This window comes from Lynx canadensis, chromosome A1 (genome assembly GCF_007474595.2).
Source record: "Lynx canadensis isolate LIC74 chromosome A1, mLynCan4.pri.v2, whole genome shotgun sequence".
NCBI lineage: Eukaryota > Metazoa > Chordata > Mammalia > Carnivora > Felidae > Lynx > Lynx canadensis.
In genome coordinates this window covers 179,878,026-179,896,350 of record NC_044303.2, presented here as the reverse complement: position 1 = coordinate 179,896,350, position 18,325 = coordinate 179,878,026, and positions in this window count along the sequence as shown.

The following is an 18,325-nucleotide window of genomic DNA, read 5'->3' as shown; positions in this document are numbered from 1 at the left end:
GGTAAAACTATGGGAACAGTAAAAAGATCAGTGGTTGTGGATCGCGGTGGGCAGGTAATAGAATAAATGGCAGAGCACAGAGGATTTGTAGGGCAGTGAAAATACTATGTATGTTATTTTAGTGCTGGATATATGTCATTATACGTTTGTCCATACCCACAGAATGTCCAAAACCAAGAGTGAACCCTCAGGTAAACTATGGATCCTGTGTGATTACCATGTGTCAATGCAGTTTCATCACTTGTAACAAATGTCCTGCTCTGGTGTGGGAAGTTGGTAATGGGGGAGGCTGTGTAAGAGGCAACAGGAGGTGTATGGGAACTCTCTGTACCTTCCCTTCAGTTTTACTGTGAACCTAAAACTGCTCTAAAAAAATAAACTCTTGGAGTGCCTGGCTGGCTCAGTCAGTTAGGCGTCCAACTTCAGCTCAGGTCATGATCTCACAGTCTGTGGGTTTGAACCCCACGTTGGGCTCTGTGCTGACAGATCAGAGCCTGGAGCCTGCTTCAGATTTTGTGTCTCCCTCTCTCTCTGCTCCTCCCCCCCACCACTCATGCTTTATCTCTCTCTGTCCTTCAAAAATAAATAAACATTAAGAAAACATTTAAAAAAAAAGTCCTAATTGAAAAAAAAAAAAAAAAGAAATACTTTGGGTTAAGGCATTATAGTCAGGTCTTAGTGTTACTGCTTCCAACCCTCCTGATTGGTCTGCCTCCCCATAGCTAATTTGAACAAACAGGGAGGATTAAGCCAAGGACTATAGGCTGCATCAGTCAGAGTCCAGTTAGGAAACAGAAACCACATTGGTGATTTTAAGAGTGAAATATAAAGACTTGTTAGCTAGGTACTAAGAACTGAAAGAGCAAAAAGAGAAGAGTTAAATATGACACAGATACTAACTGCATCTGCTACCCGTAGGGCTGCGGGAACAAGGAAAGATAGGAGGTTGGATTATTACAATGTAGAAGCTTAGAGGAGGATCTCCTAGAACCTGGAACCCCCATGATTACTGTGGGGAAGTCAGAATACTGATACTGATTTCTTGGGTGGGGAGGTCAATGAGGCTAGTTTTGAGAGGACAGGACGGAGAAAACTGCTGCTACTGGAATCAACTGTCCACACTACGGTGAAGAAGCATTATGGTACTAACACAGATCAGAAGAGGACCAAACAGGAAGAACCTTACCCCATAACTCTCCCCAATTCTGAAGTTTCCATCTAGGGCCCACATTGGCAGATCTTAACAGGAAGCTTCTGGCAAAGCATAAACCTGGTTTCAGAGTACCAGTCCCAGCATCACAGAGCAGAGTCTAGGAAGGAGTACTTGAAACTTTGAGAAAAGAATTAGCACAAAGCGTGCATTAGCTTCCTGGGGCTGCTATACCAAATTCCTACAAACTGGGTAGCTTCAAACAACAGAAACTTATCCTGTCACAGTGTGTACAGGTTAGAAGTCTGAAATCAAGGCATCAGGAGGGCCACACCCTCTCCAAGGATTCTAGAGAGGAATCCTTCCTTGCCTCTTTTAGTTTCTGGTGGTTGCCAGAGATTCTTGGCATTCCTTGGTTGTAGCTGTATCACTCCCTCTGTTTTCCCATAGCCCTCCTCCCTCTCTGCGTCTGTATCTTCACGTGGCCTTCTTATAAGGACACCAGTTATTTGGTTTAGGGCCCCCTCTAATCTAGTATGGCCTCTTCTTAACTAATTGTATCTGCAAAGACCCTATTTCCAAATAAGGTCACGTTCTGATTCCAGATAGTCATGAATTTGGCAGTGGGGGGGGGGGGTGGGGGGGTGGGGTGATATTATTCAACCCAGTACAAATGGTTTAGTTCCTTTATCATAGGATTATAGTCTGGGAGGCTCTCAGGGCTGGAGTGAGATATCAGTTGCTGGATTATCTACCTGAATAAGTACTCCATGATCTAATGGATACAGGGAAGAAAGGCATTTATATTTCTATGAGAATATAAAGCTATTCCTGACTCTGCTCAAAGCTCAAGGTGTTGGCTCTTCCAAATAGGATACAATGATCTCCGTATTTTTAAAGACTGAAATTACTAAAAGAAAAATAAATAAATAAAACAGCCAAGAAAGGTTAGCTAAAACAAAACTAGGTACAGTAGAATAAATGAATTCATACTGAGAGTCTGCTGTGTGTTAGATTCTTTGCATAGTATCTCTGTGGTCTGTCTGGGTCACAAGCAATGCCAATCCTACCGTATGTACTAGGTGAGAGGAGTGGACAGCATATGACATGTACCTTCTGGTAACTCTGAAGTGCAGTTCAAACAAAGGACATAGCAGCCATTAATGAAGTGGTTTTAATAGGACAAGGGCTAATGAGCAGGAGATAGTGCATTTAATACATTTAAGTTCTTTTTAAAGGAACTTTTTCTAGACTACCCGGATTCAAATCCTAGCTCTGACTCCCACTACCTGTGTACACATGCTTTAGCCACTCTGTGCCTCAATTTCCAGGTGTTATAAGGATTAAATAAGTTAATATTTATAAAATACTTAGAATAGTGCCTAACACATAAAATAGCATCTGTGAAATAAAACAGACATGGTAAGTGGTACTAGAGAATTTCTTGTGGTACTACAATGAGACCCCTAAGAACTGTAATTTGTTGCTTATGCCACATTTATTTATTTTTTTATTTTTATCATATGAGCTATCCTTTCAGAATATTTTAGCCAGGACTGCAAAAATACTTGCTGTGTATGTGTGTGTTGTATATGCACACCTGCATATGTGTGTGTGGAGGGTTGCCACAGGGCAGAGCAGGTTACAGGAAAGAGAAGTATAGAGCTGACAGAGATGGGTCAGTCTAGCAGATTTTTGCATCTCCTTTGTCTGACGCCTTGGGGAAATTCATTCACATGGAGTCCATGTAGTTCTGCTGGTATTATCAATTACAGTGTCACTGTATTCCTTGAAGCTTGATACAGGCATGCCAAGAGAAAAAAAGGTCTCTCTCTTCCTTTGGATCCTAAGTTATTAAGATCTCAGAAAAGGAGGCTGCTAATTGCCTTTTTTCTCATTATGTGTAAAAAGCCTGGCTGAGAACACCAAAGCCAAGAAATGAGAAAAAGGAAAAGCTCTCTGGATCAGACTGTACCTGAAGCCCTTCTTTGGGTGTCCCAATAACATCATTCACTATTTTTTTTTTTTGTGACTATGCTAATTTGAGCTCTGTTTCTTTCTTATGTTACCAAAAGAACACTATCTAATCCACCTGAATCATCTGGTGAAGATATTTTATTTTTTAAATGAAGGCTTGGGTCAGTAAAAATTATGGCATTCCTAAGAGATAACCAACACCCAACCCGAGAATCTCTGATCCAAGGTTTCCTCAATATGAACCCAAATTCAGATTTTGGCTTCTTCACACAGGACCTTCTCAGACACTCTGTTTATCATAGAGCTTGCACTCACCCCTGGGCCACTGTGGCATGACTGTCCTGTCCAGTTAAACCCTTCCTCTAGGTCCCTACACCAACATCAGCCCACTTGGAAGTCCAGGAGGGGGCAATACAGCAATCAGAGCCCCAGTTGACAGACTTGAGGGAAACCCTTCCTAGCCCCTGTACCTCATCAAACTTTACAGGGCACTGAGTTGATTTATGAGAAAGGGTTATTAAAGCATGTAAGAGCTCCTGCTGGAGAGAAAATTATCTGTATAAACAAAGTGTTATTATGGGAATCAGAGAGGCCACATGCGGGAAAGGTCATTAAAAAAAAAAAAAAAAAACCTGGCATATCAATCTCTTCTAAATCACTGAACTCACATGAGAGAAGTTAACTATCTTTATACCTCACAGGTTTCCTTTTGATCATTAGTCCTTACAGCTCAGAAGGGGACATTCTCAGATGCTAAACTGTTGAGTACTTTAAATTAAAGGGAATTTCTAAGACATAAGTTGTGAAGTTGGATTTTTGAAGGAGGGCTCAATTAGAGACTGCCTAGTAATACAGAGCAGGCATTTCAATCCCTGGGGTGTTATTTTCTCTCCTACAAATGAAAGTCTAATTTCTTTCCTTTGCTTCATTTGACAAGATTTGATATTTTCCACTCTTTCTCCTAATGAGGAAAATGCACAACAGTCACACTATATACAGTGGTGAGCTTCACAAAAATGATTTTCAGGCTTTGGGTTAAGAAAACAAATCCCCTTAGTAGATTAGTTTGTACTAAATAAAATTTTGAGCTAGGGCCAGATTCCTCCCATGAAAATCGTATTAGTAAACAGTTTGTTCCATTAAGTGGTTTTACTCAAGTTTGGTTTTCTGAGACAGATTCCTTTGTTCTTAACAAGAAGTTTTGACAGCCCAGCTCAGACTACTGATCTACATTCTTCAAGTGTATGAGCAATATAATGTGCCTTTGATTTCCCTTTTATTCGTTCCTTGGGCCTTTAATTCTGGAGTTTAAAGACAATAATATTACATCTAAATGATCTCAAAAGTTGTGTTTGGAATGTATAATTAGGTGCAATGATGTGGTGGTATAAAGATATTATGATGGTATTTTAACCAGAGGCTCTAGTACTACCTGAATTCTTGCCTTGAGTATACCACTACTTATTTTTTAAAGACTACAAGGGATCTATTAAACAAAGAAGATAAAGTACTGGGGCTTTGACCCCAAATGCCAAAGCAGAATTCAAGGAAGCCAGGAATGAATCTAGAGAGAGCTCCTATATAACAAAATGAAGCAGCTCTGAATGGAGTACAAGTCAGTAGAAAGGCTTTTCTGTCTCAACAAAGCCTAACCAGATTTTTAAATTTTGTTTATTTTTAATGTTTATTTACTTTTGAGAGAAAGAGAGAGAAAGAAACAGAAGTGCAAGCGAGAGAGGGGCAGAGAGAGACACAGAATCTGAAGCTGGCTCCAGGCTCTGAGCTATCAGCACAGAGCCCAATATGGGGCTCAAACTCACAGACCACAAGATCATGACCTGAGCCGAAGTCGGGATGCTTAACCAACTAAGCCACCCAGGTGCCCCAAGCCTAACCAGTTTTAATGCTTATCTCTGCAAATTTTTCAGTACCCAAAGCTTAACTTGGCATTCTTAGGCTCTAGTAGAAAATAAGCACCCAGAGAGATGGCTAGGCCTTCTTCCAATGTAGCAGGACTAAGCCAGTATACCACCCCAGAGGAGAGGAGAAAAACTTCCTAATGATCTGTGTACAGGGACTTTACCTAATGTGGCCAACGGTAGCCATAACTCCCCCTTTTGCAGGTGGAGGGTAGAGATTATAATAAATAAAGGAATAGTTTAAGAGTTCTTCTCCATTCTTAGAAACCAAAATGTGAACATCTTTCATACCTCAGCATTGTACATGTTACCATATGTCTACTTGGTTCTTTTAGGAGACCCACTATCTCTATTACATTAGTGCTATCTTTTATATAATGCTAGAAATAATTAGTCATCAAACATAATGTATTTGGACACTCAGTGAACTGAGTAATATGTACTAGAGTCCCCATAGGTACAAAGTACTCCAAATCTATTTAAAAGCATTCATGCTGTGAGCATCTATTATTTTGCTGTCCGGAATATTTTTTTTTATCTTTGTTCTGGTAGCTATTCCCCAATTCCCCCCACATTCAGTCCATGTGCTTCCAGTGGAGTCAACTCTACCCTTAATTCAAAAATGGGGTGAATGATCCAGATCTGGCCAAAATGGCATCAGATATCAAATCAAAGATGAGCACATAGACTGACTTAGTCCAATGAGAGTAGACCCTAGAATGTTTTCTGGAAATGCTAGGATAAAGATGCTCACTCTTTTTCACTGGATTTCAACATAGAAGCATGCAGCTCCAAAGGTTGATGACAGTCAACTTTCAAACACAAGAAAAGAGCTACCAAGAATGGAAATAACACCAAGGCAACATAGCTGAGAAATGTAGAGGGACATACCGAATTCTGGAGTCCTCACCTTTGGTCCCTGGATCAAGCCATATCGGAAGCTGGTTTGTCTGTGAACTGCTTGATCTTTAAGAGTCAATAACTTCTTTTCCATCTAAAAACCAGTTTGGTTGAATTTTTCTCTTTTGTAAACTAAAAATCTCCATAAATTATATACATATGCACATTTTGTAAAAATTGCCCAGGATAAAATAAAGGATAAAGACAATTCTACAAACTCTTACACTATCAATATAACTTAGATTTAAGATTTTTGAGTACTTACTGTGGGCCAGACACTGTTGTAACTTCATTATATGTTTTAAGTTATTTGATCCTAACAACAAATCCATTATGTAGGTGTTCTTATATTTTCCTCTTTTTATATGAGGAAAGCATAACATAAAGAGATCAAGAAACTCACCCAAGATGACTTAGTAGTAAAGTAGTGCTCAAATACTAACCAGGGCAATCAGATCCCAGAGCTTATGTGCATAACTACTATATTCCATTGCTAGGACCTCTCCAAAAGATACTATTCAATACTCATCAGCTATAAAACTGTCTGCCTGAGAGATCAGGTTCAACATATGGTGTAAAGATCAAAAGGTAGCCTTAAGGTGAAAAGTAAGAGCCTCAAGTAAGGATATAGCTTAAATCTATAATATAACTGGAGTCCATGGAATAATTTTATGTTAAGAGAATGGCCTTGAACATTAATCTTTTCAGTCATGGGCATAATGACAGGTGTTTTGAGGTCCCTCTTTCTGTTGGATGTGAAGGGAAGAAAGTCAAGACAGACCATCTCTAACAGAGAGTTCAGCATAAAAGATAAAGTCAGAGCCACCCCATAGATGGCAGCTCTAAATCTACCTGGGCAGTTTACTAAAAGCAAGGCAAATGCTGCAGTTCTCAGCCAAAAGGAGACCTGGAATGCTTAACAGGATGCCTAGGCAAAACAAAACAAAATAAAACAAAACAAAAACAAAACAAAAACAAAACAAAACAAAACATTGTAGGTGGGGAGTGGGGGCGGGCAATGGACAAGGTTTGACAGGCAGTGGGTGAAATTCTAGCTCTGCTATTAACTAGATACGTGACCTTGTGTATGTCTTTAACTATTCTGAGCCTGAGTTTCTTCACATATGAGGATCCCTATCTCATGGATGTTGTAAGGATTAAATTAGAAGAGATAATATATGAAAAACACTTAGTATGCTCCAGAACCATGATAGATACTCAGTAAATGGCAGCCATTTGGTTACTGAGTTTTGGTGGATGCCATATGCCTAGGGTTCATCCTAGTTGGAACCTATGACTTCTAGCCAACTCATTGCATAGCTCATGGCTGGTCGACCCAAGTCTTCCGGCCTTCTGCCTGCCTGAGTTGAGAATAACTTCCATACTGGAAGCAACAGCAGAAGTTCAAGGCCCATAGCTTAGAAGGCTGAGAAGACAGGGCTGAGTTTTTTTTTCCCCCTGTACCCCCACACAGATGGTAAATCTCACTTACAGGGCCATCTTAGAACAAAATAGGACAATACCAGGCATGGATTCCAGCATCCAGTTTAGTGCCTCCTTCAAAGCACTCTGACCAGACAGACCTCCCTTGAATATTAGTAGAAGAAAGCTCCCAGTGGGAAAATTCCAGGGTTAATATGCAAGAAAGAGTCCTCATTTTAAATGTGGGTGTCATTTTCCTAAAAAACAGCTCTTGAATAATCAAAAACACACCAAAAAACAAACAGTGAATTAGGGCTACACATCAAAAATGCCCCAGACCACTTCTACAATGAAATTAAAAAGACATTTTTAGTCAATTATGATTCTAAGAGAGGGGTTTTATAAAAAATAGAAGCTAGATTTTAAAATCACTTTTTGAGATTCAGTCACATTAGGGAGGAAACATCAAGATATTTCCATTGAAGACGACTTTGTTTTCTCACTCTGTTGAATAAGAAACCCATTTAAAATGCCAGGCCATTACAACAGAACTGATCCTGTTATGACAAATATCATTGCCCTGGCCAATGGTTCACTCATTGCAAAATGATTTAATAAACATTTCCAGAACCACCAAGAATGGAAAACCTATGAATTCCATTTCCTGTTGAAGTGTCTGGAGCAAGTGTAAGAGGAGAACCATGCAGTGTTTGGGGGTCTCTGTTGTTGAATCTAGTAGAGTGTTTACTCAAAGCACCCCAAGGGAGCATGGCTAGAAATGGATGGGGGAGGAGAAACCAGAATCATGGAGCAGTTAAAACAGTCACCAAGAAAACAACTTCAAATGTTTAAAAAGAAGGGTGAGGCAAGGACAAAATTAGAAGGTGAGCCTTAGCAGATATGAAACTAAAGTGTAAGTGGGAGAGAAATGTGAAATCATAACTGGGGCCTTGAACTTTGAACACTGGCTTTATGGGGTCAGATAAATAAGTAAAGAGTATAGAGTCGGACATCAACTAAAATCTATATCCAGACATACATTGTTGGGAAAACTTAGCCAATGAAAAAAAGACACAACAATTATTGTATAAAATTATCAAAAAGTATCCTAATATATTGAATTTCTCATAAAAGTAAATATTACTTTTAGTACTTATGCTTATAATATTACTGAATTTTTCTTAGTCATAAAATTGCCATTAACTGACCAAAAAATGGTATAAGTATAAACCAGAGGTTATACTTGGTTATCCGTGGGCTGAGTCCAGTTGTATTTGCCTTGCACAGCATTTTTAAAAATGAACTAGTTCTCACTACGGTGAAACTTCTACAATTCCCCTGGCCTTATACCTAATATTTTCATGTGTATGTGATAGTGTGTGTTGGGGGACTTCCTTTCTAGGAACCCTCTGATCTCTCCCCCTGATGGAAGAGATACAGGAGGCTATATCTGACATTCATTACTCCTCATTTCTTAATTGGGTAAAGTTATTCTATTAACAATCTGAGAACACTATGAGCCCTCAGTTCTGCATACCTAAGGTTTCTTCTGAGGAAAGAGGTAATTAGAAAATACATTTGGCTACAGATATCAGCCTTGTTCTTCAATCAGCTTTATCAGTAATAATGCTGACATCTTGATTTCCATCTGTCTTACTCCTGTGTCATTTCTCAACTGCTAATGAACTCAAGAGAAGAAGGGAGAGGGTGTTATAAATTGGCTTCCACAAACCCCAAGAGGTTGCCACCATCTAAATATTGGGAAATTTCATATAAAGATCAAGGTTTATGACTTTTATTAAAAAATGGAAGGACTGGCAAGACTGGCTCCATATTTGCACCTACTATCCACTGGCTGATCTGAGTAATGAATGGCAGCCACCTTTCGATGGGGCATGAATGTTCCAATTTGTCATAGTCTTCAGCACGCCATATTACGTATATTTAGGTATTTAATTTTGTCATTTTGTCCCAACATGTAAGTTTGTATTTCCTACTATAATCACATAAATCTCCTTCTTTAGAATACTAGCTTTTTCTAACTAAGATAATGGAATACTGATTATTAGATAGAATTATTAGTAATAACTTTTGAAAACCACTGGTGTGGAATATCCTATTATTTGTAAGTCTGATTGCAAAGCTAAGTATTGTGGCCTTATAGTTCCTGATCTTGAACAGCTACAGATCTCTATCATTTCACTCCAGATACTTCCAGTGCCACAATGACGTAGACAAACAACCTTTTTCCTAATTTTAGATGAGACTGCACCTGCCAAGTCAGAAAAATCCTATTGAAGCCCTATAGCAAGGAAAATTCTCCATCTCTAGCTTATATTCTATGTCCAGACAAGATAGGGTTGTGTCTCTTTGGCAAAAGCAAAGTAAAGGATTGGAAAAATTCTTGAATAAGTTCAAGCAAAACATATGTCAAATGACCCAGGTAATTTCCAGAAGAGCCAATGTTTTCTCTGAATTAGAGTACTTGGAGAATTGCCCTAACCACCTGTATGGCTTGGGTCACGGAGATTGAGACTGTGTTTTCACAACTAAAATAACCATAGTTGAACCAGCCATGGAGGCCTATCTCAAAAACAAAAATTTTGCTGCATCACTGTGGATCAAGTTACCTTTAACACAATCAGTTGTGGAGAGAGTAAAACACATTAATTTAGTTGTCCCAAAGCAATTTAATCACATTACACAGATCTAACATTAAACTTATTCCCAGTTTTATTTTATGAAATAGCAAAATGACTAGGCAATCAACCAGACTAGCTCAAATGATACCCAATGCTGGTTTGACACTGTTATTTAATTAATTGGCTGCAAGTTTTAAATTCCTTTATACACTCTTATGGTCAGGTGCTACAGGCACCTAATTATTTTTTTCCTGTTTTAGAAACTAACATTCTTCTTCACATATCCTAGTTAGATGACTTCTAAATAGAATTGAATTCCTCCATTGGCTTTTTCTCTATGGGCTCTTGCTACATCTTTTCTGTTTTAAAATAGTCTCTTTTGGCTTATCTTATGAAAATCTTTGACATTTGTTTTTTGAAAGATGAAGCATCTCCTAACTATTAGTGTTCCATACCTGGAATCCTGGCCACCATGATATCATTCACTTTAGAAAATAAATGTAAGGTAAATATGACTCCAGATTTAAATCCAGGAACTTGAACAGAACAAGTACTACAGACTGGAGTGTTTGGCTTCCTTTCTTGCTGTGAGTCAGAGCCAGGAGGTTCCCATTAAGGTGTACATGAATTGTATTACCCCACACTGAAGTGTGTCCATAACGTAATGCTGTAAGGCAGCCAAGTTCTTCTAACAATCACATGGATCAATATTCAAAACATACCAGTATCTCATTAGATCCTTCATTTGTAAAAAGTTTTACTCAGCAAGCTATAGTTACATAGATATTTTGTTTTAGGGTAGAGCACACCCTATTTTAAATAAGTTTATTACTTCCATTGTATTAGTGCCTCTCAGGCTGTCACATTCATCTAGAATGAGCTGCCATAATAAAAAGAGATAAATGTACAGAATTATGCACAGAGTGTGCTCTGAAGTAATAGGAGGGGCATTTTCAGGAAAAAAACATTTTTCTACACTCTCATCAGTGTTCAAAACAAGAAGAAAACCCCTCAAACTAAGTCATTTGGCAAGACAAACACTATTTAAGCGACAAAAATTTTCTCTTCAGCTTTGAACCTCTATCTTTCCCTCTTACTCTTCTCCTTTAAAGGAATCCCTGAAGAATTATAGGCAAATATATTTTGAAAGAGTGTTGAGTCCTGAAAGATTTAACAGTTAAGATTAGAAGTTAAGAAAAAAATTAACTGCTAACCCCCCTCCCACATGCCCTCCTTATTCTTCAGAAACCACTTCTTCAAATGATCACTTCTGAAGGCATCCCTCATCATTAGGTCATCTCTCACCCTAGTATGTCACCACCTTCAAAGATAAATGACCTGGTATGAGGATGGCACAGGCTGAAGTTCAAAAGTGCCCATGGAGTGATGGTCCCAGCACTAGAAATGGAAGATTTCTTTCCTTGTCTTTCTAAACCTGGAGTTCTGTGCTGAAAGAACAATGATTACTTCATCATCTACAGAAGTGAGACATAAAGAAGGCTGGAGGCTGATAAAAATTAGAGCTAGTAAATATAATCATGTGTTTTCTAGGGGGGAAATGAGACAAATTGAAAAAGAAACTCTGACAATATAAAATGAAGAATTGACACTGGTCTAGTAAACCTCTAAAGAGTGTATTATTGAGAGACATTGAGGAAGGAATAAGATGTTCTCCACTGTCACTGAAAAAAAAATAAAATAAAACGGCACTGAAATATATAAAAAGAAATTTATACACTAAGCAAAATCCATGACTAGGCAAGCATCTTCTTCCAAATAGGTCTTTAAAATTGAAATAATATTAAGTAATAATTTCTTGTTCTAAACGGGATAATTAATAATAATAATGTTAATAATAATAATAATAACTTCTTGTTCTAAGCAAGGGAGTGACTAAAATTTCTAGCAGAATTTATGCATCATGTTCCCTGTTTTCCTTCCACTCTCCAACCTATTTCATGAAGTCTGACCACTAACGTGACAACTGGGTCTATCCTTATAATGTTGTTTCTATCAAACGTTGCCATGTATTTTCTTCCTGTTTGTTTATTTCTTCTACCAGATTGAAAGCTCCTGAAGACAAGAACTATTGTCCTATTCAACTTTGTAAGATTGTACTATGGAGATGTGTACTATGAGAAGTTGAGTTTCTAAAATCAACTTGAAAGGCAAAAATCTTATATGATCAAACCCATGGAAGCTCTTAGAAAGGGACAACTTTGAAGCCATGTTTTGTTAAGTTCAACATCAGGTTTCCTTTTGTGTTGGAACAGGCTAGTGTATCATTACATCCTTTATTTGGATGATGCCTTACATTCTAATGTTTTTAGTAGACTTGTGATTAAGTCCCATAGTATTTGAAAAAATATAACTAAAATATAAACACTAGAATCTCATTCAGTGTTATAAGATGTCTCAACCATAAGAAACACACAAGGATCCGATACTGAATGAGGACAGAGAACATTCATGTCTCTCATCTCTTGCTCAATGTAGTCAGAATCCCATTAAGTAAACAGAAACCATACACGATGTTTCACAAGGTGATTTAATACAGGAGGTCAGTTATACAGCATTTAGAAAGCTGAAAGAGCAAAACCAGTTGCTAAGGCCACCCTGGTATTAGTAGCTCAGGAAACAGCTACCATTCTTTGGGCTGGGAGAGTGAAAGAGAATAAATGCTATTAGCAAAACTTGGGATCTTGGGGGAAGTGTCTCTACAGAGCAGATGGTCAGACCCCCAAGGTGTCACAGCTCAGCTGGTTCTAGGACCTCTGAGGGGGACATCATGTGATTGCTATGTGGACTCTGATAGACAGCTCTAAAAGGAAGAGTGGCACAGTTGCTACTGGTGCTCTGCAGGGGCCACAAGAGAACTGGTGCTAGAAATGCTGGAATAAGTTGAAGTCTGGAGCCCTACTTGAGTGCTACTGCTGGAAGGAAGCTAGCTAGAACCAAAAACAGAAATACTCCTTCTGCTGTCCTATCATGCCTCCAGGCAGTATAACCTAACCAGAAGCTAGCCAGCAAAGAAGCCTGGGAAATGTAGTTTGCATGGTCCCAGCTCCAGTGTCACAGAGTGGAGTGTAAAAAGCCTGAGCTTGAGGCTGAGACAGAGTAGGTAAAATTACTATCAGGCATAAACTCACTGAGTGGAATAAAAAGCAGAATTTTCCTTCATTTTCTTTTACCATAGTTGAATCCCTGTAAGTTAAATGTATTCATGATGCCAATTCACTTTTTCTTGGAATCCCATAGTTCATTAGCCCAATATCCTGCTTATAGCATGTGATTAATGTACATATTGAATGGATAAATGAATGTCTTTTTGGCTTTTTGGTGCTGAGGGAATTTTCTCTGATTATTAACCCAGTTTAACTGCCATTGAGAAACAAAACTAAAGAAAATATATAAGAACCTAAGGGCAAACTCTGCCATAGTTCACTGACATTGTAAATGTACCTACCCAAACAGTTCAAATGGTTTCTATCTCTGGCTCTATCTCCTAACTATCCACTTCCAATTTGCTATCAAAAATCTCTACTGCAGCCGTACTTGTATAGCTTAAGAGTGACATCCGGTGGCTTATAACTTAATCACTTATTGTAATGCCTCTAGAAATCTAATCAGCTCTCAATTATTAATATAAATGGGAAGGGGCATAATATATAAAACCCTAAACAAAAGATGAAACTTAAAACTGTTAGCTTTATTTTGAGAGATTGCTTAAGTGCATTTGCCTATTAACCGTTTGAAATCTCATATCCAAGTTCATTTGCATTTTTTCTACTATTGAGTTTATGCCTGTCATAATTTTGGTGATGTCTGCCAAAGACACAAACTGATGGGCAGAGAAAGAAACTGGGGTTAGGTAGGGCTGGGAGTATTAGCCATTAACCAGTTCTAGACCTGACTCCCAAGACCAGAAGTTCAGTATTCAGGATCAAAACAGAGTATGGAAAACTCAGCCTAGATCCAGGTTTGAACTAATACCTAAAGTTGTCTAGTCTGGCACAAGGTTCCAGATAGAGGCAACATCTAGAATTGGGTAGGCTCTTTAAACATGGTCTCAGGGGACCAGGCTTCTCAAGGAGAAGTCTGAGCCAGAAGCTGAGGCTAAGGAGCCTGAGATCAGCAAAAAGTCAGGGCAGCAACCAAAGAACCTCAAGTTTAGGATGGTGCTTCATTCTCAATGACACAATGCAGGAAGTTGAAGGTGATTTTTATGTGTGGTTTGGGAAGTCAATCTCATTCTAGTATAGACAATACCTCAAGAAAAAAAAAAAACATAGAAACTCTTTATGTGTTTGGAATTCTCCTCTTTCTTTTAATAGAATAGTCAAAGGAACAAATAACTTCATCATAAAATCTCACACTTAAACGAACTAGGAATAGAAATCTTCTCATCTTTGTTTACATGGATCTTAGGCTGAAAAATACTACCAACTCAGGATTTACAAGGACTTGAATATGTTTTCATATTCAAAGGCTTCAGGGAATTCAGGCTGAAGGAATTCAGCCCAGACAAGCTCCTTCTCTATTTAATAATATTTTCCAGAGGCAACCCAGCAAAAACATGTATTAATTCATAAATATACAGAAGTGAGTTAAAAGGAAATCTCAGTGGTAGCTGTAGTTAGAATTATTCAGACACCTCTTTTATTCAGCTTGATTTGGGAGCAGGATACTAATAGTGAGTCATGAATACGATTAGTATAGCTCATGATGTCAATGTACGGTAAAAGACTTGTGGCTTCTTTCCATGTAACCATATCCCACAAAAAAGTAGGATATGATATTTTTCTGACAATGGAGTCTGAAAGGAAGCAGTTCCTACAAAGTGCTTGCCTATCACATCAAAAGGATGAGTGGAGTTAGCCGTTTCTACACAAATGTCCATCTCTTTTTAAAAATATATATATGGAAACTTCAAGGCAGAGCTATGAAAATTCATAAATACCTACAACCTCAAAATGTTCTTTCCTCAGTTGAGAATGCATGGTCGTGATGACAATGAGGATGATGATAATGGTAATCTTACCTTTTACCAGGACACTTTCTCATTCTTGTGGAAAACAGGAGCTCTCAGCAATCAAATGGAAATCGTTTTGAAGTCCAGCCTCAATGATAATATCCTAATTATCAGAGTAAAGGGCAATGTCTGAAACTTAAGTAGGTGATGTGCATCTAGCCTTTTTCAATTAATCTGGCCTAACAATGGCTGGTTGGCCAAGAGAGAATATGGTAGATATTTCAATGAAGATAGAAAGTTCTTGATTAGTATTTCCTCTAGTGCGGTTTTTCCAAAAATGCTTTTCTCTAGGACATTAGATTTTAATAAGAAACAGACAATGTGCCTCAAATCTAATCAACAAATGCAAGAACATTCACTTACTCCCTCTAGTTTATTGTCCATAGCAAGTCTGCCTCTGTGTCTTAACTTTGGGCATTCTCCTTTCAAAAAAGGAGACCAAACAAGATGGAGTAAATCTGGGAAATGCTCCAGAACTCAAAATGCTTTTGAGGCTTACTCTATGTAAAGGTGTTACACAGTGTAACTGGTGTTAGCAAAAGACAGTATTTTCAGGAGACCACTTGATTCTGTTTAGTTCTATCTCCACTGATAGTTTGCTTCTGACTGTGGCTCAATTTACTGTGCAGCTTACTGGCATACTCTCAGTGGAAAAGACCTGTCCTTCTGGCCCCCCAGGCTGGGGAGTTAGAATGGGTGGGGAAGGATTTCAAGCAAGAGACTCAAAAGAATCTGGAAGGAGACTGAAGTCATCTTTCAGGAATTGACTTTAATTCAGTGATAAGACTTTCATATTAATTTTTATCTTCACAGAGGTGAGAAATACCATTACTTAACCAGGCAATGGAGACTTCAAATTAAAAAAAAAATGTATTTGACAAAGGGAGTTGTATGGTATATATAAGAATGAAGGGAGGTTATAACTGAACTTCTCTTAAACACCTGATTTAGGTTTTCTACCATCAGTTTACCCAAGATACAAGAAACAAAATACAATAACAAATATTTATTAAAGTCCTGGTGGAACATAGATTATTTTAAAGTATAAGCAGAAAGAGAATATTTGTCAGAAAAGCAAATACCATTCCACCACCAAGCACAGCCTTCTCTGTATTCTCTAAAAATTCTGTCATCTCTAAAATTCTGCCTTCTCTAAAAATTTTCACAGAATCAGACCCTTATAAAAATGTCCTTTTTTGCTTACTCAAGTGGGGAACGCTCATGTAGTTCCCAGAAAACAAAGGTTTATGTTAAATATGATTTCATACTCTCTGTATCATATCATCTGCTTACTCTATGGTCAGGGCACTCAAATGTGAACCCTTGTTTGCATTTTCAGTAAATCAAGGCAAAGATATTTGACCATTTGGAAATTCCAGTTTCTAGACTCAGTTAAGGCACCCATCTAAATAAGACACTTAACATAAGTGTGCAACGATATCTATGTTGTGTGTTCCAAATTGTTCAGAAAGTGAATATGTTATAGTGGAGAAGAGAAAGGTAGCAAGATAAGTAGAAGTAAAGAGTTAAATTAGAAAACTTAAAGAAAAAGAATAGGCTGATGAGACCTTTTATAAACAAAGAAATGCAGAAAAGATGTTTATATTCCTGTGACCACAAGAATAAGCATAACCAAGAGCACTGTTAGAGTCCAACCAACCAAAAAGACCTGAGGAGGTCCCAATGAAATGGAACTCTGGTCCCCACTCACAATCCCCTGGGCAATTAGACCTCCTCTGCATGCTAATTGCATCATTATGAGACAAGCCAAATGCAAATGAAATAAACAATAATTTGGGGCAGAGCAACATGTGGACTAGGCAATTTCTCCTGAGAGACAGATTGCAGGAGTTTTGGAGGGTCCATGAATCAAAGGATGAAATCACAGTATAAAAGGATAAACCAGGCTTGAGAACCCAGACATTTCTCAACTCCTGTCATAGATGTACCTGTCATAACTTGCCCTGAATTTGATCTTGGTCATGACCAATAATTAACCAAATGCAATGGGCCTCCTTTTATCTAAACTATCACACTTTAATGTGTGCATGGCTTTTTACCCAGAGAGTACATTTTTTAAGGCTCTATCCTAAAGAAATATTTGTACATGCACACAAAGACATATAAATGAGGATTTTTTCAACTCAACATCACTTACAATATGCTAAAATTGGAAAAATCTAAATGCCCAGGAATAGGGGAGTGCTAAACAAAATTTGATATATTTATACTAGGAGCAGAGTGTAATGGAATAAAGTCTTCAGCACCAAAATGCTTGGGTTCATATCTCAGCTCCACTGTTTACCAGCAATGTGACCTTGGCCAAATTGCTTAACTTTTCAGTGACTCAGTATTCCCCAGTGGTAAGAAAAGAAGACAAGATTTCCTTATTTATAGGGCTATTGTGAGAAATAAATGTGATACCATTCTAAACAGCCAGAATATTATCTGGCACATAGCAGGTACTTAGTATGTTAGCATGTTTCTTATTTTGAACACACAATTATGCAGCATTTAAAAACAGAATCTAGCTGTAGCTCCTGCCATAGAAAACTCTGCAAAATATACCGTGAGATGAAAAAAGGTTGCAAAACAATAAATAAAGGATGATTCTATTAATTATTTAAGTGTATATAGGCAAAATACATATGTATGCATATAAATGGAGAAGAAAGTGTGGAAGAATGAGTCAATAGCAACAATTATCTCTAGAAAATGAACTGGACTGAATGGAGAGAGGAACTGAGAGAAGATCACTTTCTTCCTCTTTATATTTTTGCATTTGAGCTTTTTTACAAACATAGATTTCTGTTTTAGTTAAATACTTTTAAAAATACAGTTGACCCCAGAACAACACAGGTTTGAACCGCACAGATCTACTTACATGTGGACTTTTTCAATAAATATATTGGACATTTTTTTTTATATTTGTGACAATTTGAAACAACTTGAAGATGAATCGTGTGCTCTAGAAATAATTGAAAAATTATGAAAAAGTTAGGCTTGTCATGAATACATGAATTATATGTAGGTGCTAATCTATTTTATCACTTGCTACCATAAAATGTATATACAAGGGGCGCCTGGGTGGCGCAGTCGGTTAAGCGTCCGACTTCAGCCAGGTCACGATCTCGCGGTCCGTGAGTTCGAGCCCCGCGTCAGGCTCTGGGCTGATGGCTCAGAGCCTGGAGCCTGTTTCTGATTCTGTGTTTCTGTCTCTCTCTGCCCCTCCCCCGTTCATGCTCTGTCTCTCTCTGTCCCAAAAATAAATAAACGTTTAAAA